This window comes from Panthera uncia, assembly GCF_023721935.1.
Source record: "Panthera uncia isolate 11264 chromosome C1 unlocalized genomic scaffold, Puncia_PCG_1.0 HiC_scaffold_3, whole genome shotgun sequence".
Classification (NCBI taxonomy): Eukaryota; Metazoa; Chordata; class Mammalia; order Carnivora; family Felidae; genus Panthera; species Panthera uncia.
The window spans coordinates 91,996,443-92,004,569 of NW_026057584.1; the positions used below are offsets into that span (position 1 = coordinate 91,996,443).

General features: G+C 41.6%; 1 long non-coding RNA gene across 1 annotated transcript in view; it reads right to left on the reverse strand.

The window, feature by feature from the left end:
* Window positions 1-347: 347 nt before the first annotated feature.
* LOC125911656 (uncharacterized) overlaps window positions 348-8,127 on the reverse strand; it is a 325,018-nt gene continuing 317,238 nt past the window's right edge. Inside the window, exon 6 of the long non-coding RNA XR_007454404.1 lies at window positions 348-727. This is a non-coding gene — a long non-coding RNA (uncharacterized LOC125911656). The remainder of the gene's footprint in view (window positions 728-8,127) is intronic.

Sequence of the window (8,127 nt, forward strand, 5' to 3'; positions counted from 1 at the left end):
TTTTGGATGCAACAGTCAGAAACTCATTCTTCTCCAAGGAAAAATTCCCCAATTATCAATATAGTTTCTTCAGGACCCCCAGATGAGTTCACAGAGACATAGATGGTGACCTTGAGGAAAGGATATTGGTTCTCTTCTTGTTCTTATTCAAATGCTATGCCCAAGTCTGTGACTTTGTGGTTTATTTGCAGAAAGGCTTCCCTGTGCAGGCATGCTGCCTGTTTAGAGAACACATCAGGTGCCCAGCTCTGGAAGACTGCACACTGTTTAGCCAAAGGATCTAAACCCATGGTAACATTTTTTCTCTCTCCACTTCTTCACTCTTGACGGAAAAGGCAAGATACAGAAAATTTCCCAAGCAACTCATCTCTGTTTTTTTCCAAGTGGCCCTTTAACCATGGAGTGTGTTGGGTAGGATTAGGCAACCAGCTTCTCAGGGGCAGGGGAAGCATACTTAACAAGTGGGATAAAACTTAATCCAATTGATATAGTTGATTGGAAAGTTTTCTTCAAGGCAGGTGGTGGTGAAGCTAAGTGACACTTTGAAGTCCCCTATCAGTCTCAAAAGAATGTGAAATACCACCATGTAAATGACTTGTTCAAGCCACCCTGATCCTGATATCCCACTTGTTTACTAGAAGAGTATCAGAATCACACCCTCCACTGTCCATATGGAAGAAACATCAGCCTGGACCACCATGCCAGGGAGGCTTCCTCTTCAAACCGCCTATAAAGCAAGAACAGAAAAAATTTCTTCCATTAGGTGCAAATGCGGTAACAAAAGTTTCCAAAACAAAGAAGTTTGAAACTGAATGCGAGTAGCCTCAAGTCAGAGGAAGGTTTGAATATGTTTCTCCACAGTTGCACTGTCCATTATTATTACAGAATCCCTGGACCACTTTGGTTTGAGATTATGAACAAATCTCTGATTTTCCCCCAGATACATATAAACAAGTTACATAACACACACGCACGCGTGCACACGAACACACACACACACACACACACACACACACACACACATTTCAGGTAGTCCCCAAGGCCACATGAAGCCCATTCATGGAATTTTAGGGGGTCCTTGTGCTCCAGGTTAAAAACTCTTACTCTTGGTTTCAGCTCAGGTCATGATATCATAGTTTCATGGGTTCAAGCCTCACATCGGGATCTACACTGTCAGCACAGAGCCTCCTTGGGATTCTCTCTCTCCCTCTCTCTCTGCCTCTCCCACACTCATGCTGTTTCTGTCTCTCTCAAAATAAATGATTAATAAGAAAAGAAACTTTTAAAAAACATGCTTTTTTAAAAGAAATCCTTTTTTTTTATTTTTTGTTATTTATTTTTGAGAGAGAGAGAGGCAGAGCGCAAGTGAGGGAGGGTTAGAGAGAGAAGGAAACACAGAATCCAAAGCAGGCTCCAGGCTCTGAGCTGTCAGCACAGAGCTCAATGTGGGGCTCGAACCCATGAACCGTGAGATCATGACCTGAGTTGAAATCAGATGCTTAACCAACTGAGCCACCCAGGTGCCCCCCAAAAAGACATTCTTACTCCAGACTTTGTGGTTTTTTCCTATACTTCCTTGCATTGTTCAAACTAGGGGAGATACACTGTGGGGAAATAAGAAGAATCAGGAATCACTGGCCACCTCTAAAGTGTTAAAAAGGAATCACTGTATTGGCTCAGAGCCTGGAGCCTGTTTCCGATTCTGTGTCTCCCTCTCTCTCTGCCCCTCCCCCGTTCATGCTCTGTCTCTCTCTGTCCCAAAAATAAATAAAAAACATTGAAAAAAAAAAAAAAAAGGAATCACTGTACTTGCCAAATACCTGAGCCAAATTCTTGATTCCTAATCTATGCTGCAGGGTTTTCACAGACAGTAAGAGTATGGCAAATCCTTTCATTTAGCAAGTGCTTACTGAGTGCATCCTAGAAGCCAGGAGAGTGCAGTAGTCATTAAGGTTAAAGATGAAAGGTGTTCTGTTGGTCTATAAGGAGCTCATAAAAAAATAGAGAAGTAATACATCCTAATACAGTATGACAGATGCTTCTATGTGATTATGAAGGTGAGTGGAGGGGGTGTTGGGAATGTCTGGAGACCAGCAGGAAGTCTTCTTAGAGAGGATAATGTCTGTGCTGTCACGAATGAATAGGAGCGAGCCATGGAGAGCATGTGCAAAGCATGGAGGTAAGAAAGCATGAAGTGTAAGCAGTGGTATGGCTGGAACAGAAGTGGTAAAAGGAACGGCTGTAGGAATAGACGGGCTATTTTTTGAAGAGCCTTGTTAAGCATGATAAAAAGCTTGGATTTTATTGAAGGAAAAGAAGAACAACAAAAGGATTTAAGGTGGGGAATGTTAACATTTTAGAAAGGTCACTTGTACATGCAAAAAATATTATTGGCTGGATTGCCAAAGAGTTCCAGGAAGTGTCAGTCACTCCCACTCTGATGATTCCAAAACAAATAGCAATCAGGGCATTTAGACATTCACACAGACACACACACACACACACCCAGCCCAGTTCCTCAGCTTTATATGGATAGGCTATATTTGACTTTGCTGCAAGTCTTTCCAGATACAGAATTTAATGACTATATTCCCAGTAAATATGAAAAATATATTTTCATAAATATATTTGCCTTCACTATATTCTGCAAAATGCAGTGTTTTCATTTTCTGTTGTTGCTGTAACAAATTACTGCACAGCTAGTGGCTTACAGTATGTCAGAAGTACAACATGGGTCTCATTGGACTATAGCCAAGGTGTCTGCAAGGCTGCATTCCTTCCTGGAAGTTCTAAGGGAAAATTTGTTTCCTTGCCTTTTCTAACTTCTAGAGGCCATCTAAATTCCTTGACCTGCGGTCCCCTTTCTCCAGATTCAAAGCCAGCACGCTGAATCTGACCTTCATTGCACAGGAATACTGCCTTCTGACCACAGCTGGGAGAGGTCCTTCAATAAACACTTGTGTGATTAGGTTGAACCCATCTAGATAATCTGAGATAATCTCCCCATCTAAAGGTCTACACTTTTAATTGCATCCTTAATGTAAATTAACAGAGTCAAAGGTTTAGAGGGTTAGGACACGGGCATTCTGGGGGGAGGAGAGCATTGTTCTACCTCCCACAAAGGGACTTGGCAATGCCTCCTGCCTTCAGCTGTTACTGCTTGACCCGTGAAAGACAACAACAAAATATGTGGTTTTTCTCTCTTTTTCTTTCATTTTTAGCTCACTTAAAGCATTTAATAAGATGCATATTTATGTCTAAGGGTGTGTTAAGGGCTTGACTGTGTTCTCAGTACCATCAACCACTGCACAGAAAAAGAAATCAATAAAGGAATCAGTGCTGATAGATCAGGCCAACATAGGAACTTAACATCAGGATCTGGTGCAAGTGGAAGCTGGAGAGCGTGGCTGACACAGGCCTTTGAAGTACCATCTGAGTAATAGGATTCCCTTGAGACTGAGACAAGCTATAAAGATGAAAACAATATCAAAACAATGAAAACAGTAAAGCAGGAATATCCACGTGCTTAAAATAATCTAATCAACTTTGTCAACAGGCATTCTCCATCTACCGTGTATGTCCCAGGGGCAAAGCTAATGTATGTTTGTGTTTTACACAGCAACAAGCCTATTGTCAATACTGCACCAATAAATTATAATAGCTTAGTCTTATTAAGTCTTCCAGTGCCTAGAAAAGAAGGCTACATTTCAAAGGACCAGAGTTCTCTGCCCTCTGGCCTTTAACCACTGTAGAATGCTAACATTTTCTAAGACAAGCCCATCTGTTTCAAAGGACAGAAAAATTAGCCAAAAACACATATTAAACAAATGTTAAACCTCTGTAATCTGGCTCTATTCAATGTATGTTTCCGGAGCACCCAAACAGTCTGATCACATTCTAAATTCATCACGAGCTCATTATTTATTTATTTATTTTTTTTTTACTCTTTGCTGTGTTGTCTTGAAATTCACACTGTGTTCTATGACATCAATTCTAAAATCAATGAAAGATATTCTGCTTTGGGGAATGAGATGGCTAGAGAGGCTATGAGGTCACCACCACGTGAGGTGTTCTAACAAGGATGTACGCACTGGGATGCTCAAAGGGGACTCACACATTTGGTAGAAGTAGGAGGTAGACCTTTTCAAACCTGAGATGCAATGGTTCTATGAGGTATGAGACATGATTATATTTAGAATGGATCTAGATTTTGAGGACCTGAGCCAGAAAGAAAGACTCCTTTAAAATATCCCCTGAAAACTCTGCAGCAAATCAAGTAGCCCTTCATAAAGACCTCTGATGAAAGTCAACAGACAAGGTGGACAGCCAGTTCTGGAGCATGATTTGAGATGCACCAAAGGGTACCCTTTTCTCTGGTCTATAAGGGTCTTCAAGTAAGGAAAAAGTTGAGGGGTCCAAGGAAGCCAGATAGGACTCATCCCAGCTGAGAGCACTGGGAGAAGACTCTAGGAAGAGGCCATGAGCAAATGAGCTGGGTGTGTTCAGAAAATACTAAAACAGTCTTAGACAAGAGTCTACTGGGAGAGATAGGGAGAGAAAAGTTGGGGGAGACATTCAAGGTCTTCCGGTGCAATCCTGTGCATGAACACTCAAGGTGTTGAGTCAGAATATGGAAGAAACTAAGTGAAAGTTTACACAATATGGACTCTGACCTGTAGGCAATGACAACTAGAAAATAGACCCTGGAGAGGCACAGAGGATCCAACCTGAAGCCAGCCTGGGTAGGGGTTTGCTAACACACACTGAGAAAAGATATGGAGGAATGTTCAGTAAATGATGAAATATTGGACTTTCTCTTTTATTTCAATCATTTAGCATTTTCTTTGTTTATTCCCTTCCATGTTCTTCTCAGTAATACTGTTTTTGAAAAAAAAAATTCAGTCTCACTTAGCTGTACTGAGTGGAAAAGGGAAGAACTGTATTTGTACACACATTTGTCCATGTGGCCTGGATATGTCTGGCTCAGGGCAGCACTGATGCCCATGAACAGAGGCCCTGGAGCGGATGGTCGGGTGCCGCCAGGGAGAGAACATAGGGAGCAGGGAAGCAGGAACACTCCTCAGAAGTTCCGAACTAACACATTTCCAAACACTCTCTCAGGTAATATCTTGGTGTGACGGACATGAGGACCAACAAAACAAGATATGAAAGAAAGCAGCATAAAGTGACAATTAGGTCAGAATGTTTAATGTACAGAAGAGATGCAGGAAGAAGATTGTCAAAAAGTGATATGTTTTTACTTTTCTTCCTAGGCCTCCCCAGCCAACAGTGTAGACCTTGCCCCCAGGCCCAGTTAAGGGTGATGTAAATTACTGTTTATACTCAGAGGCCTGGGAAACTTTTAGGAGAGCCAATATCTGCTGGAAAGTGAACTATATATCTTTTACTCATTCACCCTTACCGGTCATAGTGTTTGAGCATGTAGCACCAATGTCAGTGTATTTATTTACAAATTTTAATAAAACATACCCATATAGAATATAAAAAAAGAAATCTATAAATGAGGACATAAAATGGGATAAACTATATGTTTAAACTAATATTTATATTGCTTGCACCCTATGCCAGACATTCGCCTAAGCACGTTACATGTACTAACTCATTCAATCCTCCTAATAGCTCTCCAAGGTAGGCATTAACCCCCATTTTACAAATGGGGAAACTGAGTCACTCATGGTCACACAGATGGTAAGCACCAGAAGTTGAATTCAAACCAGTAGTCTGACTCCTACCCTTTGCACCATACTCTCCTAATTCTTCTGATGCTTCTCTAATTGTGATTCTGCCTTGCTGATCAGGATGGCATAAGTTAATCTCTCAAGATGTGATGGGCACTTTGAGAGAGGTTTATCATTAATGAGAGCGGCTCAAAATCCATATTTCAAATAGTCTTCTTGGTAGTCATATTTGATTAGATCGTCACTGTTTTTTGCCCTTTTATGTAGCTGACCAGGAGCTGTGAAAGAGCAAGACAATTGCCAGCATGGCCATTTGCTTTTGCTCCCTTGTGGATGTTCCTTTAGCATTATCATCAATTCACAGGTTCTTCGTAGAAATCTGTTTTAAGGCACTCACCCATATTGGGAGGGGTAGGTTAATTAAACAAGATCACTGACCCTTAAATCCACTTAGCAAGGCAATATAAATCTTAACTATATCACAATAAGCAAAACTCAACTTTACTCCCACTCAGCCCATTCTGCAAATTTTACCCAGGATATGACCAGCTAATTGTTGGACAGTTTCAACGAGAGCACCAGTGCCAATCAGCAGAAAAGTTTAAGAACATTTTTTTTTATAAACACAAGTAAAAGTTCTAAAATTGTATTCTCATACCATAAAGGACTGTGTGAACCCTACTTTGCAGACCACTATGCTAATGGAGTGTTTTTCAAAGTGGAATCCTTAGACCATCTATATCTGAATCAATAGGATTTTTAAGAAAATCTTGATTCCTGGGCTTAAGTCTATACTTCCAGAATAGGAATCTTAGCGTAGGACCCAAGAAATCTACGTTTTAAATCTTTTTAAAATAATTTTTTAATGTCTTATTTATTTTTGAGAGAGACAGAGAGAGAGAGGGACAGAGAGATACAGAGACAGAACAAACACGGGATGGACAGAAAGAGGGAGACAGAGGATCTAAGGCAGGCTCCCCATTGCCAGTGCATAGCCCAATGTGGGGCTCAAACTCATGAACCGTGAGATCATGAACTGAGCCCAAGTTGGATGCCTAACCCACTGAGCCACTCAGGTGCCCCAGGAAATATGCATTTTAAATGACTTATTCACATGATTCTTTCATAGATCAATACTGATAGCCAGTGCTGTGGGTGCCACTACATTCCTGATAGGTAGCTCCCAAGGTTTCAAAAGCCCTGCAACCCCAACTTTCTAGCCAATACTTGTATATTAAAGAATCAAATATAGTGACTCTGGTTCTCCTTCCCCTGCAGATTGCACAGTTGAATATAGCCTTCCAATTACTCAGAAAGATTTTGTTTCTTCAGCTTAATTATAACAACCCAGGAAATAAATGTGCTTGATTTTTTGTAATATCTGTAGTTCCTGATTCAGCACTGGATACAGCAGGCCACAACCAGCAAAGAGCTTGCATTAATTCCCAGTGGCTATCAGGGGTTCTGTCTGGACACGGATTCTGAGACTAAACTGGAGCACAGTAACCAATGTATGATGCATTACCAATCTCTGCCATGGAAACAATGTGGAGAAGTGGCAATTCAGGAAAGGCATGTGACAACACAAATGAGCCGTCTTGCCAGTATATTCTCAAAATGAATGAATATAGGAAGATATCCCAAACATTGCATATATGAGCAAATTTTCTCTCACTTAGGAAACTACATGGTTTTTTTAGATCATCCCTGCCTTCGCATTCCAAATATAAGGTAGCCAGAATATTCCTGAACTGGGGAAATAGTCACTTAAAAGGGATACTTCTGCCATGTCTCTTTCATGCCCAACACATATGTGGGGCCTTAAGTCAGGAGCAGGGTGGAAGCTGTTAGAGTCAGATCTAGGACAGCTTCACCATACCAGTCACAGGAAACCATAAAACTACAATTTATTTTAAGTTTTTAAATATTTTTAATGTTTATTTATTTTCAAGAGACAGAGTGGGAGCGGGGAAGGGGCAGAGAGAAAGGGAGACACAGAATTCGGAGCAGGCTCCAGGCTCTGAGCTGTCAGCATAGAATCCGACAAGGGGCTCAAACTCACAAACTGTGAGATCATGACCTGAGCTGAAGTCGGACGCTTAACTGACTGAGCCACCCAGGCGCCCCCATAAAACTACAATTTAAAAGAAGAAAGCAAGCTTATGGGCACCTGAGTGGCTCAGTTGGTTAAACATCCAACTCTGGATCTCAGCTCAGGTCTCAATCTCAGGGCTTTGAGTTCAAGCCCCACATTGGGCTCCATGCTAGGGGTGAAGCATATGGAAGGAGGGAGGGAAGGAGGGAGGGAGGGAGGGAGGGAAGGAAGGAAGGAAGGAAGGAAGGAAGGAAGGAAGGAAAGAAGGAAAGGATGGAGGAGGGTACAGAGGGAAGGGAAGGGAAGGGAAGGGAAGGGAAGGGAAGGGAAGGG